This window comes from Mastigoproctus giganteus, chromosome 13 (genome assembly GCF_048544385.1).
Source record: "Mastigoproctus giganteus isolate SK-2022 chromosome 13, ASM4854438v1, whole genome shotgun sequence".
Taxonomy (NCBI): Eukaryota; Metazoa; Arthropoda; class Arachnida; order Uropygi; family Thelyphonidae; genus Mastigoproctus; species Mastigoproctus giganteus.
In genome coordinates, this window is record NC_143587.1 from 54,563,292 (window position 1) to 54,587,300 (window position 24,009).

Consider the following 24,009-nt stretch of genomic DNA (forward strand, 5'->3'; position numbering starts at 1 on the left):
GGCACATTTTGGCCTTAGTTGCCCTTGTGCCCAAAATACCAATACCAATACCAATACCAATAGAGCCTCATCATATCTAATGCAATCTGCCAGTGGACCATGAGAATAAAACCATCTCTCACCCGAGAAACAATTAGGTCTTCCTGCCAACAAAAATAAAATTAGATATTGAAGCTATGAACCCAGCATTTTGCCAATAAGACAACGTCGTTCCCATCCCTCATATAATTATCCCTCCCCGGAGACACGCGTTGCACTGTTTGGGAAATGGCACTTCATTACTAAGACTGCATAGTAAGATCAATGCTTTACCTGTTCTATAACAAATATTCCATAATCCAACCGCTGTTTTTGTAAAAATGGATGCATGTGTTGAAGAAATATTTCCAAATGCTGTTTTCGATTTCTGTATGGTACAATTATAGCAACACTCTGGATCGGATAACAGTTTTCCGGTCTCCAAAAACCTCCAAGCTGAATGTGAAGCTCTGATGAGATCCAAGCAAGAGTAGATAAGTTTATCTGCATTGATACTGGTATTAATTTATCTGTGAAAGTAAAATATTAAAAAATATATTAATTTAAAATTATGCAAACACAATATACATATACTTTAAACGCGTACGCGTAATATTAAAAATTTAGCGTCACAATGCAATGTTCATTTTACTATAAGCAAAACTGTAATTTTAATTTTAATTGTAAAACCAGTAAAAACAATTATAAAAACTGTAATTGCAGTTTTTGTTATAGTAAAATGAACGTTAGCGTTGCATGTACATAATGTATAAATAGTATTTCAGAAAACAAAACAAAAAAAAAAAAAAAAAAATCCATCATTCGGCTAACTCATGTACCGAATGATCCATGTCCAAGGAGGACGATCAATTCGAAACAGAAACTTTGAGCTTAAAAAAAAATGGTTAATATGCATTTAATATATTCGAACTCGGTATAGTAAATTAACAAATATAGTGATACATAAAGATGTTGTTGGGTTTTAAGTGTATCAACAACTTAGTCCATATTGTGCCATATAATATGTCTGAAAATTGATTATTGTATACTGCCCAGCATGAGACCCACTAACTCGGCCACGTTTTGAAAATGGCCCATAAAAATTCCTCCTGTCATTGACGGGATTTAAACTGAAATCTTTTCCACGTGGTGTGGGAAGGACGGCGAGAGTCTACCAACTGCAGCCCACGATGGCGCTGCATAAAGATTCTTAAAAGAAAACACAATGGAATCTGATTCGTTGAAGTTAAGCAAATGAAGATTTCTAGATTGAAATGAAGCACTTGCAGCATTTCCTACATCACAGACAATTATGCAGCCAATCAGTTAATAGCTTTTACCGCCAAGCATAGCCTACTCCCACTAATGGAAATAATTCCGTAATGTTTTCTTTATTCCTTAAGCGCTTTACTTTCACACTCTATTCATGCTAAGAAAAATTTATTTGTAAGACTTTATTGTCTTACAACTCGGATATAGTTCAGCTCACGACATCGTGAGGGGATTCTGCGCAGCGCGATTTACCTACCATAGGAAGTAGTATTCTAATCGGAAGCGACGTTTTAGGTGACGAACAGATCACTCAGTCAGATATCATAGCTGGAACGTTACGCTGCTGAATGTATTGGGTGATGATGTGGATCGGGCGTGGATTGTATGTGTGTTCAGCACCAAATCAATTAAGGCTATGGGACATTAGTATGTTTACAACTGCGTATATTCTTTGGTCTCTTTGCCAGACGAAAACGGTCTCAGGCCAGGATAGCATGGTTTTAACTCTCGGAAACTCAGGTTTTTGTCCAACAAACAGAAAATCGACCTCAGAACACACGCAATTTACAGACAATATACAGCAACATGGCCTTAGTGGCCGATGCTCCTAAAACCCTACTACTACAACAACAACAACCATACGAAAAACCACAGTTTCAGAGGGAAATGACCATGCGACTCTGGCCTGAGACCGATTAACTAAACAACCCATAAATATTCCTTGCGTCATTGATGGGATTCGAGCTCAAGCCTTTTTCACGGGGTGTGAGGGGGAAATGACTATATCCACTGTGAACTGGTTGTAGTTTGCGCGGGTAGCAGTGGTATTGTTACCGTCCTTCCCACACCAAGTGGAAAAGGCCCCTGTTCGAACCCCATCGATGACACGAGGGAGTTTAATGGGCTTTTTTTCACTACATGACTGAGTTAGTCGGTGTCTCGGGCGTAAATAACGAGGTTTTTTTTGCCCAGCAAAACAGGCAAATCGACCAGAGAATATATGCAATTTACAGAAACAATATACAGGGTGTCTCAAAAATACAAGGCATAATTTCAGGAATGAGTTCCTCATATGTAGACAATCAAAATATTTTATATCAACATAGTTCCGGAAATGTTTGGTTTCCGAGTTTGGAAGGTCTGTCTATGACACTTAACTGTTCACATCACCTTATAGTAATTGTTCAAAATGTCCACCTTCTGCCTGAATACAGGCCTCACATCGACGTCTCATGGACTCGCGAAGACGATACCAAATTCCTGGCATGTTTCGTATTGTCTCACAACCTGCCACAATTCGATTGCGGAGAGTTTCCACATCAGCTACCGGAGTCGAATACACCAATGACTTTAAATGGCCCCACAATAAGAAATCTAGTGGGTTTAAATCATGTGAGGGTGGAGGCCAGGCAGTTGGTCCACCTCTACTTATCCACCGACCAGGAAACCTTCGATTCAGGTAATTGCGGGCTAGGTGGCTGAAATGTGCGGGAGCGCCATCGTGCATGAAGTGTGCTTGTTGACAAATGACCAGTGGCGTGTCGTCCAAGAAATCAGGCATGTTGTTTTCGAGAAAGTTTCTGTACGCCTGCCCTGTGAGTTTGTTTGGAAGTACATGCGGCCCAAATAACTTATCACCAAAAACACCCGCCCAGATGTTGAGGCTGAACCCCTGTTAGTGATGTAATGAAAGAATTGCATGTGGGTTTTCCTCAGCCCATACATGCTGATTGTGAAAGTTTTGTATTCTGTCTCGTGTGAACTGTGCTTCATCTGTGAATATCACTAAGGCAGGAAAATGAGGAGTTGTACCACACTGCTGCAAGAACCACTGGCAGAACATTACTCGCGCAGAGTAATCTGCTGCTGACAAGGCCTGTACCCGTTGCAGATGGTAAGGATACAATTGGTGTTCTCGCAACACTCTCCAAATAGTCAAACGTTGAACAGCATTGCTATTCTGCGTGTGCTGATTCCAGGAGTGGCATGCACAACATCCAAAATCTCCTCCTCTACTTCAGGAGTCGTAGGTCTTGGTCGTCCTCTGTCGGCAGCACGAGGTGTAAAGGTCCCATGTTCACAAAGGCGGCGATGGATACCTTCAAACGTTTTCCTGTCTGGACATCTTCGTTCTGGGAACCTTTCGTGGCACAAACGACGAACACCCAGAGCGTTGCTGTCCGCCAAACTGTACATAAAGTGCATATCCGCTTGCTCCTGATTTGAGTATATGGTCAGAATGGAAAACCACCAGATTCTGTCAGTACTTTGTTATGAAGGAAATCACCTGCGCGAGATAAGACATTCCGGTTAATAACTCTTGAACTAAGCATTTCCGGAACTACGTTGATATAAAATATTTTTATTGTCTACATATGAGGAACTCATTCCTGAAGTTATGCCGTGTATTTTTGAGACACCTTGTATAAGAAGACTCGTTCCGTCTCAATAAATCACATTCATATTATTGAGAAAAAATATATTTAATTGTTAAGAATATTTACTCTTTAATTGACAAAGGGGAGATCAAATGTACATATGGGTATACATAACGAAACAGGCCTACGCGCGCTTCGTACTATTCTTGGCCAACCAGCATACGACATGGTCGTGAGACTACAGAATGGGTATACATATTACGAAATGTAAATTGTAACAAATAATTCATATATAAATGTAATAATTTGTTTTGTTTGTTTGTGAACTGGTTGTAAAGTACAGGATGATACGTAATGGTCGTTTGGAAAGGTGGAAAAGCAAGCCGCAACAGACTGATGCAGCTTGATTTTCCACCTTTTCAAAGGAGCATTACGCACCATCTTGGACTTTACAACCAACTCAGCAAGTGGACGAAAAGCAGAAAAGAAACGGCTACTTACCCACCTACAGCACGAAAACGGCAATCGAGGTGGACAAATTTCACTGAGGGCGAGATCATTCGCAAATTCCTACCAAACATCGACAGAGACTTTCCCAAACCTCCCAATGGTTGTCAGCAGGTCTGCACACGACATATCTCCTCACTGGACATGTGTCCATCAAAGCAAAATTAACGATGCTTGGAATTATCGATGACCCGTCATGTGCTTTCAGGGGGGGGTTGGAAAGCTGGTACCATCTGATGTACGAATGCCCTCTGTATGAGGACCTCCGTATAATTCTTATAAATAGAATCACCTACTTTCCCAGAAATGAAGAGTCACATCTACTGGACAGCGTTGAAGAATTTTCTGCGTTTACCAACTTTGCACAAAATCTCTTTGCCAGAAAACGAACTTACCCTGACATTCACCCAAGAGTTACTCGACGTGACCAACAATTACCAGCTCATACGAACTAAATATAACCAACCAGACACTGAAGAACACAACGTGGACATGACTACATGAAGAGCAGAACTTCTTCTATTAAGAATGATGCAACACCTATTGGTAACCATATCAGACTTACCTGCCTGGTATAGTTTCAACCCCCTCCCCTTAACCTCTTCTCTCCATCTCAATAACTTGCGGGCGCCTTCGTCTACACCCCAATACTTCCAGCTTTAACCTCCCCACTTTACAAATTACCCACACTCTAACTTCACTTTTTTTTTTAACTTGGTCTCCGTCAGGAAGCTCAGGCGACCCTGGCGGAGGCCACCCAGAGTATGATGGGCAGCCTGGCTCATCTCCCAGTGGTGGGGGCAAGCAACACAGAGTTCCATTAGGGGTCCTGCGACCATGGGCATCAGATTGCAGCTGTTGATGTCAGCTGCTTTCTGATTGCAAAGTGACCTGACATTAACAACACACTACACACATAAACACTTCTTCAATACATTTTAATCTTTTCTATACAATTTTTTTTTTGTTTAAAATTGTAACTATCTCAAAATTCCTCTTGTTTTGGATATTCTATTTCTTAGCTATCTTATCTATCAGGCCCACTTTACAGATTTTCTGTCTTAAATAAGAGTTAGGTGGAGATGGGCATATGCCTGGGAACCACCCCGACACAGTATACACACACACACACACGACCAAGTAGCCTGAGACACAACAACAGAATATAGCACTGCTTTCAGAAACCAGTCCACACTTTTCTGGCTTTTACAGAGATTCTGTACTTCTTCACAAAGCATTATGACACAGATGTGGGAAACCACCAGTGGCACTTTCCACTATGCCACTGTGTAAACTGGAATAGCGAATAACTCTGAGACGATAGTACTACTTACCTTATGATAAAACTTGCTGACAAGTCAATGAGAGTGTGGGATCATCTCTTCCAAAGTCCTCCTGCTGCAATCCTCTGGATAGACATCTCGTCCGCTACCACAGAGTAAGACAGACCCCATTTGCTAACACCCCAGCCAGGGCAGGACACGAGTAACTCCTTCTGCGATAATTTCAGCTGCTGATTCCTTTCAGGGTCGAATAAACGGCAAACTCCTTCTAGGATAGGATTAATGTCTACATGTGTGCCTCATATGGCGCTCCCATGGGAGCATATGCCTCACGTGACTTTTCTCCCTGGGGCCAGTCCCCTTCTCCTACTCCTCCCTGTTTCCATCTCTAGTAGACCCCCTCTTCCGTGGCCTACTCTTATTTAACCACATTCTGACCCACCTTTCTTCACTATTTCCCTACTTACTCCTTTCAAACTTTTTTTTTTATTAACTTGGTCTCTGTCAGGAAGATCAGACGACCAGTATGATTGACAGCCTAGCTCATCTTCCGGCGGTGGTGGTGGCGGGCAGTGTAGGGTCTCACTAGGGGCCCGACTGTCAAGTATCCAGAGACACAACAACAGAACAGAGCACTACTTACACAAAGCATACATTACACCTTTCTGGCTTTTACTGAGATTCTGCTTCTTCACAAGGTTCTATGGAGCAGATGTGGGAAACCACTGTTGGTGCCTTCCACAAAACCTTATGCCACTAACACTATGTGATACCGGCATCTTCCGTTCATCTTCCTTCCTTTCATAACATATGGATCTGGGGTCTGGTTTCACAGGGCAACTTTCTACAACAACCAACATTAACTGGGAACCATCCAGTGCACCATCCTTCTTATAATATATATATATATATATATATATATATATATATTATATTTATTAGGGTCAGCTGGAAAGTTATTTCATCAGTACATGTGCATTGTGTCTATAAATTGCGTGTATTCCTCGCGTCATCAACGGCATTCGGCCCCGGCCCTTTTCCACCTGGTGTGGTGAGGACGGTGGCGATACCACTGTGCTACCCAAACAGATCACCATTACCAGGGCCTACTGCATGGTAATTACCCTGATCCTTCGGGTTCTGAGGGTGCCCTTCCGCTCGATCTGGCGATTATTCGCCGGGGCCTCCACTACTGTTTATCCAGCGGCATACCAACAACTATCCTCGGATAAGCCATCAATAACCTGAACGAAATTAGACAGAAAAAGAAACAAATTTCCACCCTACTACTTTAGACCCGGCAGGACAGATCGGCTGCTATAGACTAGATCCCAATCACTAAGAAATGTATATCTTGTATAAATGCTGTATTTCCCAGGTCTCCAAATTGGTTCTGTCCCGGTCTTTGTCTCACCTACCTCATTACCGGACACGGATCAATAAACCACAAACTAACATCCATGGGAATCACAGACAACCCCTAATGTGCATGTGATGAAATAGAAGACTGGAACCATTTGGTATATACCTCTCAATGTTATGAGGACCTCCGCAACTTCCGGTTTAAACGTTTACAAGACATCCCTCAAGGAAATGAACCCTTATACATTACAGAAGAAACTACTACTACGAGTTTACTGTTTGCGCAAGCACTCTTCACCTTACTGCCAGTGAAGAACAGGAACACTCCAAAGATGTGATCCGAGACCTCATTTTTTCTAACCTAACTGGCCGCTGCGCGGTAGCACAGTGGTATCGCCACATCCTCCCCACACCGGGTGTGAAAAGGCCCGGGTTTGAATCCCATCGAGAAACTTTAATGGGCTTTTTTCACACCGTGGTTGAGTTAGTCGGTCTCAGGTGTTGATTACAAGGGTTTTTCCCCCCACAGAAACTGGGGTTTTTTCGTCCAGCAAAACAGGCAAATCGACCAGAGAACACATGCAATTTACAGACACAAATACAGGTTTATGCAAGAAATTACGGGTGACCTTAATATAATAATTTGAATTTTAACCTAACTGGACAAAGTAACTTAACTTGAATCGCCACTGGAGACTTATACCCAGTTCTCCTGCTGTGCGTCTTATCTATCGACCCTACAGGGTTCCCCTTTCGCCTAGCAGAGCTTATTGCTCCATTGATTACCTGGAGGATGACTTTTCCTACATCCTCCATATTTCTAGCTATGCTCTTCCCTCTTGCATATATTCTTCTGTACTTCCCCGATTCTACCTTTTTTTTTTTTTTTTTTTTTTTGTCTCCGTTCAGGAAGCCCAGGCGACTCTAGCAGAGACAAGCCAGAGAATAATGGGCATCCTGGTTACCTCCTACCGGTGTGTGCGGGAAATGTTGGGTCCCATTAGGGGTCCCTGCAGCCAAATGCCATGACACACAACAGAACCCAACACATAACAGTTTTCTGGCTTTTACAGTAGTACTGTATTCCTTTACAGCGTAGGCCTATATACGCGCAGATGTGGGAAACCACAGGTGGCGCCTGACCCCTACATTACGCATACTATGTACACTCTGTGTCATACCAACAAGGGCAATGAGCTTCAGGTCACAAATTCTAGCAAGCTCTTGCCTGAGAGCAAAAGCTTACTTGATATTGTAGCAAAATTTTGGTCCTCATGGGCTTGAAGTGGGAGCGGAAGCTGTTAGATTATTATCCTCCCCCCTTCAGCCCCAGAACCACTACTGCCACTACGAGATGGACGTATAAAGTTTATGACGAGCGCGGGAGGGCCACGTCCTCATCATAAACTCCACAAATCTCAAAGGAGGGTAGAATTTGCAGTTTTTGCTACTGGCCTTAGTTGTTCTAATGAATGGAGATCTATTATTCATTCATGGTGGAGATTCAAAGGCAAAAACTTGAATGCTGTATGCTTGGACTGTTGAAAAAACAATTTTGACGATTTTACATAATTATTTTTATGCTGTTGCTGTTGTTTCTTTTCTTTATTACATATTTAACATTGGCTGGGATAACACTCTGGTATCCCAGCCAATGCAATCAATTGATAACTGATGGAACAATAACTAAAAGGGCAAGGCTAGCTTATCCTTGGGACACAACAGCCCATAAATATGGCGAAAATGCCTAAATTCCCTTGCATGCCAGATGGCTAGGAATTGAACACTTAATTAAGGAATATAATTTCAGAATTTTACCATGACCATACAAGGAGAGATCAAAATGTAATATGTGAAACTCCAAAACATACTTATAGCCATTTGGTACATTATAAAGGCCACAAATTTATAACACAAAATAATCTCAACCTATATAAAATTCAACTTACCAAGGTTGTCTGGAAATACTGGACACAGATTTAAGCGTTCTATTGAAAATTTTGGATGGCAGTTTGTAAGATTCCTGGGTATTTGTGAAAAATACACATATGCATATCCTTCGATTACTGTGCCCCAAAGAAGAAAAAGAATACAATTAAAACATATTATGACTGCTAGGCCGATTTTAATTACTTTATTTTTGGAAATGTCGCGTAGCTTGTGACATGTCGGCAGCAGATGGAGGGAGACTAAATCAGTATACATCTTGTTTAATATTTTTAAAGGGATTAGATTCATTCCAAACGTTTATCTGGAAAATAAAAAAGTTATAAGAGAAAAAATCAAATCATACTTTTTCTTTTAAATTCAATTTCTGATAAGTAAATAATCAAAAGTTATTTAATTCCATAATGGGTTAAAATACAATATAATATCAAAAGCGCATGTTTGAAAAAACCTTTTATTGATACAAGTTGACTTGTTGACTTAAATACACACTATATTCCTCTTGGTAGACTAATCATTTTTTGATAACAAGAAGGTATTATTTTGGTCCATCCCCTCTTTCACCATAGCTGTCAATTCAGCTACTGATTGCGGACGTTTTGGTCTAGCCAGCAGCCGATATCCTAATTCATCCTAGATGTAAACGCCATTGGAACTGAAACTGGAGTAGTGTTAAAATCTAAGCATCTGTCAGACAAAAACACGGCCATCAGATTGGAAAATCGTGTACCATGATTCGACACTCTATAACAGTGTTTCCCAACGTGGGTCCCACGCCCCACATGGGGGCAATTTGATTGTTCAGGGGGGCAATTCAAAAATTGCTCGTCTAGAGTTTAAAACAACCGCCTACTATGATTTAACTTGTACAAAAGAAGAATTGTTGGTATCTCAATTTTAAATAAGCATTCGTTAAATGTTGTACTTTCTATAGAGCTGCACTTGAAAGTTTGGAGTAATATCAACTACAGTTTGCTCGGAGAGTATTGCTTACTATGCCTAGTGAAGGAATAGTACATACTGTATTGGACGATTGCTTATGGCATATGCAATGTGCAAGCAAAGTGGTTGTCTACTGTAGCCTACCGCAAACTCAGCATGTTATATGAAATAGGTAATTCCTTTCATACAAACGCTCGTTTGGGCATCGTGACTGTACATTTGGATAGGTTTGACGATCTCAGATTAAAATAAAAATTACTTTGTCCACGCACAGAATTATTATTAATAAAGAACCGTGATATACAATGGTATGTATTTGTCATATATGTATTTCTGTGGTCTCAGTAAATAAGCAAATAAGTCCAAAAACTCGAATTTGCAGGAGAGGAAAAATAAACTTCACACTCTCATATAAACACGCATATATTCGAATATACAAATATTTATTACTCACGCTAAAACTACAATAACGAAGATAGCTGCGTGTCACATAATAGTAAATAATAAATACTTTATTATAGTGCACTTATCTCATTTTTGACAAATTAGACTTATCTGCTTGTTCACAGAGACCACAGATTTAATAGCCCGAATTCAGTAATTCGTGTGATTTATTCATTCAAAAAGCGTACTAATAATTAATTTTGATATATTAAAATAAAATTAAATTAACTTTAATGCATAGTTTATTTTTAGTTTTTGATTTATCTTATATTTATTTCTTTCAGTTGCGCAGTAAAATGAGTAGTGCAAGTAAAAAAAAAGTTCGTCAGTATTCAGAGGAATACTTAAAATTTGGTTTCATACCCGCTATCCACGATCAAAGGTCACCTTTTTGTCTTTTATGCCAACAATGCTTGACCAACGAATCAATGAAGCGAGGTCGTCTTGAGGCGCATTTGAAGGCGAAACATAATGCTCATGTAAATTCAGATTTAGATTACTTTCAAACTTTAAAGAAGAATTTTGAAAAAAGAGCAACATTAAAGTCTCTGTTTATTGCTCATACTGCAACTGTCAATCGTACTCTTGAGGCTAGTTATGAAATTTCTTTACTCATTGCTAAATCTGGGAAAAATCATACTATAGGAGAGAATTTAATCAAACCATCAATATCAGCATTTCTTAAAACAGTTCTGGAAAAAGATGACAAAGACGTGAAAGCTATGCCACTCAATAACAATACTGTTAGCAGAAGAATAGATGAAATGAGTGAAGATATTGAAATACAACTTGTTGGAAAGCTGAAAACAAGAAAATTCTCAGTGCAAATGGATGAATCAACTTTGAGAGACAGTGAAGCCGTACTGATAACTTATGTGAGATATATTGATAAAGGTAATTTTGCTGAAGAAATGTTATTCTGTAAATCATTAGAGAGCACCACTACCTCCAAAGATATATATAATAAGCTAAAAAATTACTTAGATGACAATAATATACCAATGAAAAATATAACATCTTGCGCTTCAGATGGTGCTCCTAATATGATGGGCAAGAAAAATGGCTGCTTAAAATTGATGAAAGATGAGAATCCAGAAATGCTTCTTGTGCATTGTGTTATTCATAGGGAAAACTTGGTAGCTAAAAATATTTCGCCTGTTCTTCATGAAGTACTAAAATCAGTTATAAAATGTGTCAATGCTATTAAAGCTAATGCCAAATGTGAGCGTCTCTTCAAGCTTTTCTGTGAAAAACAAAATGGAGACCATGTGAGACTTTTACTTCACACTGAAGTAAGGTGGCTCTCGAAAGGGAACTGCTTGAAAAGATTCATGGAACTATTTGATACTATTAGTGACTTTTTAAGTGACAAACCTGAAATGAAGCATCTAACGGTCGATGGTAAAGCATTTGTGAGTTATTTAGCCGATATCTTTGAAAAACTAAATATATTAAATAAACAACTTCAAGGAACAAATAAAACTCTCGTCGATGCAAAAGCGAAGATATTTGGTTTCATTACATTTATTGAATTATGTCAAAAATATATTTGTAACAAAAATTTTGATCAGTTTCGTTGGCTGCAAAAATGTGAAGTGACTGATACCGCTGTACTTGTTATTGTCGATCATCTGAAAATTCTGTCCGCTGATTTAAAAGAAAGGTTTTCTGATTTAAAACAAATTGATTTTCCAACCTGGATGATGCAACCAATGTTAGTGGATTTGTCTGATGTATCAATGCAGTACCAAGAAGAACTCTCAGAAATGCAAAATGATGAGTCAGTTAAAACTTTATTCAATATAAAAGGAGCGATGGCATGGCTTTGTGATGAAACAGAAATTAAATACCCAAATTCAACCAACTTTGCAAGAGAGCTATTGTTACCGTTTCCATCTTCATATTTAGCTGAATGTGGATTTAGTGCCATAAATGATTTGTTCCTAAAGAAAAGAAATCGACTGGATATCACAAAACGGGGAGACTTGAGACTGAAGCTGACTAAATTGGAGCCCAATATAAAATCTCTCTGCGGCAAGCATCAAGCACAAGGGTCTCACTAAATTTAGTGCACTCATCTAGAAGTGACTTCACATGGAATGTTGAAATTATTAAACAATTAAATAATAATTACTAAAAATTAAAATATTATAAAAAAATCTTTCATATAAATTATTTTGTACTTGAATTTTAGTTGTCCATTATATGTTTTGAAAATTTACTTACTGTTTTTTTCTTAATAATTTCCTAATGATTTCTTCCTAAAACCTAAGTTTTGTGTCCTGAACAAGTTGTAATTAGGCTTCATTTAGGGAATAATTCAATTTTTGAATATAAAAAATATGTATATCGGTGTTTCCCAACGTTACATAGGGGGCATCAGAATTTTAGAAAGACTTAGGTGGGGCATGGTAAAAAAAGGTTGGGAAACACTGCTCTATAACATACAATGGCTGTTCAATAAAGGATGATCACAATTTTTTTCACAACATACCTTTATTAATTATCCATATCTCTATGATCGTTATCAAAATAGTCCCCATTCGATGAAATTCATTTACTCCAATGTTTCTGCCACTTAAAAAACACGGTGGAAGCCATTTATTGATATGCGTGTGAGAATCGCTCCCGATATCTTTTCAACTTATTCTGGCAACTGGAAACGTTTTCCTCGCAGCTTCTTCTTTAACTTTAGAAATAAAAAAAAATCGCATGGTGAAAGGTCAGGGCTATAGGGAAGATGGAGATGTTCTTGTAGTAGGGTTTTAGGAGCGTCTGCCACTAAGGCCACATTGCTTCATATATACTGTATAAATTGCGTGTGTTTCGAGGTCGATTTTGTATTTGCTGGACTAAAACTCCGAGTTTTCGGGAGAAAAAACCATGCTACCCTCGCCTGAGACCGACTAACTCAGCCACGTTGTGAAAAAGGCCCATAAAAATTCCGGGTGTCATCGACGGGATCGAACTCAGGTGTTTTCTACCCAATTGGGGAAGACAGCAATTCTACTAGCTGTGCTATCCAAGAAGGCACAGGTGGGGAACACATTTTATAGCAAATAGTATTTGCTTTCACTCATTTTACGCATTCGACCAGCTAGATGGGTGTACAATAAGGCAAGGATAGCAATTATTTACAATATTATTTACAAAATGTAATTATTGACAATATTATTTACAAAATGTAATTATTGACAATATTACAAGAAGCTATTATTTTCAGTATATTACAAAGTAAATGTTCAACAGTGATTTTATGTAGCATCTTCATTTGTGCAAGGTTACTAATTATAGTGTTACACCTCGTTCCATCTGCTTTATCCGAGTAGTTTCATCAGGGATGGTCCACGTTCTATAGTTGAAGGAAGCTGTGGGCTTCAGAGGGACTCTTCACTCTGTAGAGTGAGAGAATACAATTAGTCCGTATTTTAAAAATAATTTAAATGCTTTGAAAACTAATAAGTAGTGAATCCGTTCTTTTAACACTTTAAAAACAAATATTAAATCTAAATTCATTAAGAATCCTGTGAAACATTAAGAAACTAAAAGAATTTTGTTACTTCCTGAAGCGGATGGGGTTTTTAAACAAAATCATGATCACAGGAAAGTGAAACCGCGGGTATTGCGACGGAATTTATAGCAGGTCTGCTGACGAGTCTAGTAGGGGCCAGACGTGTTCAAAGCCGCTAAGTGGATTTTTATTATTTATTGATTTGAAATTGTTTTTCTAAAACTTTTGATTTAAATTTAGTAGTATAGCATTTTTTTGTGTTTTTTTTTATTAATTTGGTGTATTTATTCTTTACTCGGCCTTGCAATTGCATAAAAGTATCGGTAAGGGTATCCACGTGTTACAAGACGCAACTCCGCTGAACGAGAAGTTTTTTAGCCATATTTAGCCGCTTATTGAATATTTTTTACATCAAATTATTTTTTGTAAGTAGCTTATAGACCTAGTACGGATCGTTAGTTTATTGTGAATTGAGACAGCGAGATTTGAAAGTTAATTAATACTTAAGTGTCCATAGATTTACAGTTCGTAACTTCCCGCTTTTGTCTTTGTCATACGATCGTTATATATCGAACCTAGATAGCGTTAGTATAGTATAGGTTATAATATTTTCAGTGTTCGGTAAAATCTATTAAACTTGTTGAACTTCGTTGGCATTTAAATTGCACTTTTAACTAAATACATATACCGACTTAGATTACAAACGTAACATAATTAATTAATACATAACTGATACGGAAGTTATGTATTAATTAATCTCTATCTTCACACTAGCGAAGCCCCCACACACCTAAATTTAAACACATCCAAAATATCTTCGCCCACGTCCCGGCCTATCAACTCAAACTACATCAACCCGCACGATTGACACTGGTATGTGTATGCACGTTGTGTGTATATACGTACGTCTGTGTATGTGTGTGTGTGTATATGTGTCCTGAGCAGACTGAGAGTATACAAATACATATAAATATATAAATTTAATTTAATTTTTTTTATTTTATTTTTTATTTTTTTTATTAGGTCCTAGCCACTGAAATCTCAGGAAATTAGGTGGCAGGACCTGCCAGAGTGACACTAAAACTACTGAGTTCCTAGACTGCCTCCATGGGGAAAAAGTGGGGCAACGTTGGGCCTCAGCAGGGGTCCAGCGGCTAAACGACCAGATGAAGAACGGTACACGACACTACACATATACAATATCCATACACTTTTAAATCTCTGGCATTTCCAGCGAACTGGTACACCCACAGTGAAAACTACGCGGAGATGGGGGAAACCCCTGGTGCTGTCTGGCACAAAATACAGCTTACATAAACATCATTGTGGAGATGGGGGGAACCCCTGGTTCCATCTGACCCTAAATACACTTTACATAAACATCATCCTGACCCATATACTGTACTTTTAAATTCCTGGCTTGTCCAATACAGTGTACATATGGGGAAATGGGAGAAATCTCAGGAGCCATTGCTGACCAGGTACACCCCTTCATGGCAACGTTCTTCCCCTGTGGCGGTGCCGACTTTCAGTAGGATAATGCGCCATGTCAGCAACTCCGATCTCAACCACGGATCCCAACTACAGGAGTTAAGGAATTTGCTGGTTACGTGTTGGTACCAGATACCGCAAGACACGTTTAGAAATCTTGTAGCGTCCATGCCTTGCCTGGTACGAGTTGTTTTGGCTGCACGAAGAGAACCAACATCATATTAGGTAGGTGGTCATAATGTTTTGGCTCATTGGTGTAATTGGCTTCAATTAAAAGTTTTATCAGATCGAAAACAGTTGTAATCAGAAGTTTTGCATATTTAATAGATAAGGAATTATTGTTTAACATGTCCCAGACAATGTCCAAGGTGTATTCGACGTTCACGTTGGTATAAAAAGAGGTGACATCTAGGGAAAGTAGATGGTCATTATCATTAAGTATTTTATCTTTAAGATTGTTAAATAGCGAATCATTGTTTATCCCAAACTTTATGGTTTTTCTGAAAGGTTTGACTACGTTATACATATAAGTGGGAAGCTAACGCTGATAATGCAGAATGCTTGTATGAAACGATGGGACGAATGGGGAAACCCATCTTAATGTAATTTAGCCTTGCCAAAATGTGTGGGTATATTGTACGTCCCAGCGTCGTAATGTCGTTACCATCTACCGCATGTCGTTAATGTCTTATTATACTGGTTGACTAAAATTGGAAAAAAGGTCCGGATTGACTTCTTGGCAAATAGAAGTGTCCGATACTGCAGAATTTAATTTGTTTATGTAATCTTGCTTGTACAACAACCGTATCGCCTTTGTTATTTGTATCATGATATCTTTGTTTCCTTGAAGGTCAAGCAGTGCTGAGGTTTCCTTTCTATTTAATTTGGGAAGGTGTAGCCTTTTAGATTTATTCATTATCTGGTTAACCTATTGAATGATTATGCCTTTCTGCGAGACGTTTCGAAGATTAAATTCGACGTCTATAACAAGTTGTTTCTTAAACTAACTGATATTTAACGTAGAACATATTGAGCTGATATCTATTTATTTTATTATGTTTATTATTAAATATTAATAACACAGTTATTATTAAATTAGTAATTTAATATTTCAATATATGTTTTATTGCAAAACAAGTTGTTCCTTACTAATACAGAGAGTACTTAACATAATACTGAAAGTATTATATTATTATTACAATATACTATATACATAATTCACTAGAACCCCAGGGACTCACATCTCGTGAGTATGGGCTTGGCACACACCCAGGGTCCTCAGCTGGATATCATCATTCTTCTTTTTCTTGGTGATTCCCTTCTACTTCTCTGTCTCTCTCTCGGGGTGGTTCTGAAATTTTTTTTTGGCTGGTGCGGCATAAGCCTCAGGCTTCCTTACACCATATGGATAATAATAATAATAATAATAATAATAATAATAATAATAATAAGTGTAGTAGACGACTTATGTTCAGTGTAGTGTATTATCTGGATTTTTTTAGCTTAATATTACTGCCGAAATAAAGTGAACTGTGTTGATATTTCAGGTATAATACACATTACTTCAGTTAGATAACAAGAAAGATTCTATCTTTTACTAAAGCGATTTGGTAAAACCAAGCGTTTATCATTTCAGGCTTTTACATTAATTTTACAAGTTAGTTAATGTACGCAGTGCGTTACATTTCAGGAGCGTTAGCAAGTAGTAAAAATGCATGATTGATAACAAAATAAGTCAACCCATCGACAGAAATACCTGTTATAAAGATTCCTAAAATAATCTAAGTAACCATTGAAATTTTGAAATAGAGCAGAACGTCTGTTCCAAATTATGGTAATATTTCTGTAGAGAAAGTGGTGAACGAACGCTATGAAATTGGAATTCAACTTAGAATCATCCCAGAGGCGAACAGAATATATGTTGAAAATCTGCTAGCAATCCGCACTTTTCTTGTCGATTAATGAGAAAACATATTTTCGTTTACGCCGGTTTTGTGGTGGAGAAGGAACAATGGCTGTGAAATCGTAACTGAACCTAAAATCTTCCCAAGGACCAACAGAACATAGGTTGGAAATTTGGCCTCGATCAGACTTTTCATTCTAGAGTAATAGGCAAAATATGCTTTCCTTTATAAGAATAGATTTCTGTGGTAGTGGGGGAGATACGATTGATTTTAAAAGCCTTCAGGGTACCAACGAAACACACCCTAAAAATTTGATATCGATTGAACTTTTTCTAATTAAGTAATGTCTAAACAGTTTAATTACTGCATGCCCTCGTGGGTAGCACAGTTGGTAGGATCGCCGTCCCACCCCCACCGAGTGGAAAAGACTTGAGTTCGAGTGCTGTCGATGACAGGAGGAGTTTTTTTTTATAGGCCTTTTTCACAGCATGGCTTAGTTAGTCGGTCTCAGGCGAGGGTAGCATGGTTTGTTGTCCCGGAAACTTGTGTTTTCCGTCCAGCAAACAGAAAATCGAGAACACACGGAGTAATATGGCCTTAGTCGTTGATACACCTAAAACAACAACAATAACTGTATGGTATTTATTGCTCTTCTCCCATGTACTTTTAAGTTTATTTTCTCTGTACTGCATTAAAGCTACATTTAATTTATGAATTTCTTTTTTTTTTTTTTCATACAAATTGCATATAAAAGAAAAGAAATAATAATTGCAGTATTTCTATTCGTCTGATTTTAATTAAATTTAGGCTGGCTCGACAAGTCTTACTATATGAACCAAATACAAAATTCCATAAAAATTTGTCCACTGGGAGTCGAATTGTTACTTGCAGATGGACGGACATAATGAAGACAATAGGCGCTTATGCATATAGCTAACATGACTAATAAGGCACATGATTGTCTGAAACAAAGAAGGGAACCAAGTTTGACTTGTTATGCTATTATTACAAATATAATAATTTACTGCTCCCCACGGATAAAAATCAGGTGGATTCGAGTCCGGTGAACGAGGGGCGGGGCACGGATTTTTTAAAGATTATTCGATCAACAAAACTTTCGCGTAGAAGTGTCATCGATTGTGTAGTAGTAGTAGTATGGGCAGTGGCTAAATCTTGCAGAAACTACCCATTCTTGATTTCATCCTCATTCAGTTCGCCGATGAATTGGTATAGGCCTAATGATTTTCTTTTGAAGATAACAACACAAACACCAACCTTCTGTTGATGGAGAGGTGTTTGATGTACACTATGTAGATTTTCGGATATCTGTAATCGGCTATTTTGAGCATTCATATACCCTTGACCAATGGCATCACGTTCATCAATGAACAATGTAAGATCCAGAATACCATCGGTATTTTCAGCGAAGAACTGTTGAAACCAGGGCAGTAATGTACTCGCTTTTGGTGATCTGGAAATGTGTGATAGTGTATGGGAAAAAGGTATAGCTTCTTCTTTACCGCTAAATGCGCAGTTGCAAGACCGATATTTAGATGTCGCGATAACTTCCGCATTGATTTCGAAGGATTTTGAGCATTAAATCTGAAATATCCTCTTCTGTCAGTTTCGGTGGCCTTCCACTACACTCCGCGTCGTGACTCACAAAATTTTTGTGTTAACGCCCACACAGCATGCCGATGTGGTACTGGCATACAGTTTTTGAAAATTTCTTAGAAAAGATTTCTCGGATGCTTTGCATATGCTCGTCATGCTCGTTAAAAAACATAACCAAAAAAATACTCTCCTCCAGTGACAAAACCATCGTTGACGCATCCACAATCGATTGTCACGATAGGTATCTCACAGCCAACTGACCTTGACACACACACTACTGAGTGCATGGGTTTCATATCACACCACTCGATGATGCACGTTGACAAGTATCACCAATATCGTATTACACTTGCTGTCATACAGGTGTATAGTGACTTTCTGAACACCCTGTTGTTGTTGTTGTTGTTGTAAAGTTATAGGAGCATTAGAGACGAAGGCCATATTGCTCCGTGTATATTGTCTCTAAATTAGATGTGTTCTGAGGTCGATTTTCTGTTTGCTGGACAAAAAAATCTTAGTTTCCAGAAGGAAAAACCGTGCTACCATCTCCTGAGACCGACTGACTCAGCCATGTTGAAAAACGTCCATGAAAATTGCTCCCGTCATCGACGGGACTCGAACTCAGGTCTAAACCAGTGACATATACAGCTAATGAATGCCTAATATATGAATATTGGCGAATATTAAGGGAATAGCTGCAGAAGAAGAGAAAAATAAGTAAAGATTGCAAACTTGCATCCTAGTTTTACATAAACAGATAACACTGAAACACTTAAATCTTTATATCTTAAATCTTAAGTCTTTAAAACTTAACTACCTGCTAGAGCTAATCGCATCACATGTCTTCTCCTGAGAAGAAAACTACACCAGGAATTTCAAAATATTCATGAAATAAATAAAAACTGTCCACTGGTCAAGTAGAACTAGACCTCCAGAAATATAGCAATCTTAGAGAATGCAGCAAAATAGTAAAGTATCTACCGAAAGGTGTGCATAGAAAATATAGCCCAAGATTAGCACCATTGCATCAACTTGAATAGAGGAAGAGAATTGCAAAGAAGTAAGCAGTTCCAGGTGAGCCCTCGTGAGTAGTACAATTCAACTGTAATCATCGTTTTTCCCACACAGTGCGGAAAAGACCTTAGTTCAAATTCTGTCAATGACCCGATGCATTTTTATGGACCTTTTTTCACAAAGTGGTTGAGTTAGTCGGTCTCGGGCGAGACTGGCATCATGTTTTCTCCCAAGAAACTCGGGTTTCTCTTCCAACAAATCTGCCACAGAACACACGCAATTTACAGTCATCTCGTCTCGTGCGTGCGGCTGGTTAATTCAGTGTTCCGCATTATTGTGTTTTTAAGTAGTGATCTCCATAGTATGGAATTTAAATTTAAATTTGGAGCGGAAATAAGAAACCGTTCCCTGCATTCTTACCTCGCTGCAACTTTAACCACCGGACCAGTTTAAGAACTGGTCCGATGGTTAAAGGGAAAATGTCGCTTAAAAAGTAAACAGACAAGAGCTGAAAGAACCTCCAATCAGAAGCCCGATCCCCCCCCCCCCCCGGCAGGAAGAAAGAAATGCGCCGACCGAAGAACGCTACACATCGGATGAGGTGGCTACGCTAACCTTTCACCCCACCGCTGATGCACATCACAGTGACTCGGGAAACAATGGAAGAAGTAATAATTTAGAAAATAATAAAGAAGACGAGAAAGATCACGAAAATTATGGCCATGAACGAACAAATGGCTGTCTAAAGGATGTTAATGGGAAACACACAAGCTCAGGACTCGATTCTCACATTTTAAACGTCCTTGGTTGTGATACTTGTCCCGAGGACTGGCTTCATGCAAATCCCTCTGTCAGCCCACAGGCAAACCCACCTAAGGCTATGGCTAATCGGGCGAATACCGCCTATTTCAGTGGCACGAAACATATGCTCAAAAGCGTAACAGATGAATTATTTGGGGAATTTCTTAAACCTGTTGCAATCCAGGCCGAAGAATACATGCATAATCTAGAAGAAAAATTTCCCCGAATTTTCGAGTGCTTGGCCACCCTTCTCATTGTCAACCAAGCACTTCGCGCACAGAAAGAAGAAATAAAACAGGAAATTTGCTAACTAAGAGGCCAGATCACTGACCTGAAAAGCTGTATGATGCTATGGGGTAAGCCAGATTACCAAACAATACCGCGAGTGCCTCAAACCTCGGAGCCTGAACGCGAAGAGCATGGCGCTGTACTCCATAGAAGCGGACAAGATGCCCAAGCTCATGCCCCCCTTCTCGGTTATTAATGCTGAACCATTATGGGACATCGACCAAAAGATGTCATATTAAATATCCCTTCCGTCACTCCCTATCGGCGAAACAGAGAAACTAGAGGACTTATCGAGTAACCACTGGTGATAGATAATCATGAGCAATAGCCCCTGGTATAATATATGCAACAAGGATCTAAGACCCCTACCCGAGCCCACCCCATCTCCTTTACCACAGGACCTATCTAGCTCTTATTCTCCGGCCATATGTGAGGATGATAGAGTGTGCCCTGAAAAGTATCCCAAGCTGACATATGCAGAAATAACATCAAACGGAAATACAAGGAAAACCTTATCTCAGAAGACTTATGGGAGAGAGCAGAATCAGAGTATGTCGAAGGCTGCCAACTGAAGAGTAACTTCCATATCAAATGTACACAATAGCCAGATCCGGAATAATAACTGTTATCCCTCTACACAATCTCCGAACTACAATTTTAATGTAGATACAGCGCAGACAAACCTCCCTACAGATGGCTAATTGACAAGGCGGTTCAATATTACAGCCGTCAGAATCCGAGAGAAAGTCTTTGTTACTAGGCTTGCCCCAAACACGCAGGCGAATTGACATAAAGCCCATGTTTGCTCAAGGATTCGGAGTCCACACAGAAGTAAGACAACTGAAAACAAGGCATCCTTCTTATGCGTCATTTTTGCTCACATGTTCCCCTGATGACCTAAATCTAATCCTTGAAGACAACAAGTGGCCAGTGGGTGCACTAGTTAAACGATATCGAGAAAAGAACACCGCATACGTGCAGAGAACCAGTCATCATCATCATCATCAGCCATTTTCAATCCACTGCAGGATGAAGGCCTCTCCAGCAACTTTCCAGTTCCTTCTGTTTTGAGCACTGGCCATCCATTTACTACCCACAAACTCATGAATTTCATCTATCCATCTCCGCCTTTGTCTTCCAGGTTTTCTTCTAGCTCCTCTTGGATACCAGTAGTACGCATCAATCTATATAGCCACTAAAGCAACGAAATGCCCCTTCTGGAGAATGCCAGACCATTTGCTTTTTTATTCAGAACGTTAGAGGTGTTGTTAACAAACCGCACACATTGCAAACTTGTCTACTCCTTGAAGAACATTACTTTATGTGTATAGTAGAGACTTGGCTAAATTATAATAGGCAACTGGATCTTCTGGTACAATCCTCCAGTTACAGATTTATTGGGAACAGCAGAATAGATAAGCGGTGTGGAGGAGTTGCAATCCTTCATCATGAAAGTTTGCATCCTACAAAAATTAAACCAAGTCAGTCTGAAAACTTTGAAGCCGTATCCGTGTCTTTCAGGAGGAAGGCTCAAGAAATCCAAGTCTGCCTTATCTATGTTCCGCCGAAACACCGTGCTAACACTAGGCCCGAACTTCTTGTGTGGATTTCAGAGAATCTTGGCACAGATATTCTCATGATTGTAACTGGCAACTTTAATATGCCTAGCCCAAGATACGATCAAGCTAAAGAATACCTTGATGCAACCCTCCAAACCCTAGGACTGAACCCTACTTGATAAGCTTCCGACTAGGGGAGAGCAGCATTTAGATTTATTATATCATAATCTGATAAACATAAAAAATGTCACCCCTCAAACTAAATTCCAGTCAGATCACAACCCACTATGTTGTGAAATTTCCCTATACAATAGTGCAGGTGAGCAACGCATCGATAAGCAAAGTCGTCAAACCAAGAAGATGTACTCTCTTAAGTTCATTAGACCTGAGATTATTTTAAAACATCTCAAGACCTACAACTGGAATGCTCTATACAATAAACCGGTAGAAGAAGCTGCCAACTTGATAGAGAAAGAGCTCCTATTTATTGCTGACTTGGGGGCCTCAAAAGAGGTAAGGGTCACCGACAAAACTAAATCGTGGTTCAACGAGTATTTAAAACAGGCGTTTGTGACCAAGCAAAAGGCTTATAGGAGATGGAAAAAATCAGGATTGAATGAAGACTACAAGAAAAAAAGAGCCATTTTCTTGAAAAAGAAACGACATTCATGCTACGAAGAGGTTATTAGAAAGCTTCGACATTCGAAAAGAATTGGGAGCAAAAAGGCCGCTAAATTTGAAATGGAAGAAACCACATTCGCACACTGGGCTAAGGAGTGCTCTGAAAGGTTGCCAGTTGGAAATCAGCTGGAGAATATGGCACAACACATTTTAACGAGAGGAGGCATTTGCGAGAATGCTTTATCCACATTCACTATTTCTAGAGAAGATCTCATCAATGCCATAAATTCCTTGTCTACCAAATCTACGATCGGCCCTGACGGGTTTCCTATCTTTATTTTAAAAATATGCAGTGCCTATATTGTTGATGCGCTGTTGCATATTTTTCAAAACATCCTGAGAGATGGAGTCCTCCCCCAGAGGTGGAATCATTACTTTGTGCGACCGGTGCCAAAAAAGAAGAACCCTTAGGCCTCTTCAGACTTTCAACCTATATCCATCAGTTGTTCTCTTTTAAAGCTTTTTGAAAAAGCCATCCTCCCTGCTTTAACCCAACAGTGTTTTGCGCACAGGCCATCCCACCTCCATACCGTAGTACCGAGACGATCCACTACTACTAATCTGTTGGAGACTCTCTTCAGAATGCAGCACGCATTAAATGAAAAAGCCCAAACTGACATCATATTCCTTGACATAAAGCAGCTTTCGATAATGTGTCGTTACCTGCACTTGAAAACATATTGAAAGTTTATTTCCGCATTGAGGGCAAACTATTGCAGATCATCAAGACCATTTTGAAGCCAAGGCACCTCATTGTACAACACCAAGAATTCCGTGTAGAATACACCCTCACTTGGGGCATCCCTCATGGAGGTGTTTTATCAGCTTTGCTGTTCGCTGCCGCCCTGGAGCCTTTTCTGGTGCGGAATCAGAATTTTATTTCCTACGCCGATGATATAAAATATTTTGTTGTCTCTAACGAAGGATCTCAGGTGTCCGACGTCAATTTCCATGCCAACGCTAAGCTGTATGAACTGGAGACTTACCTACGCA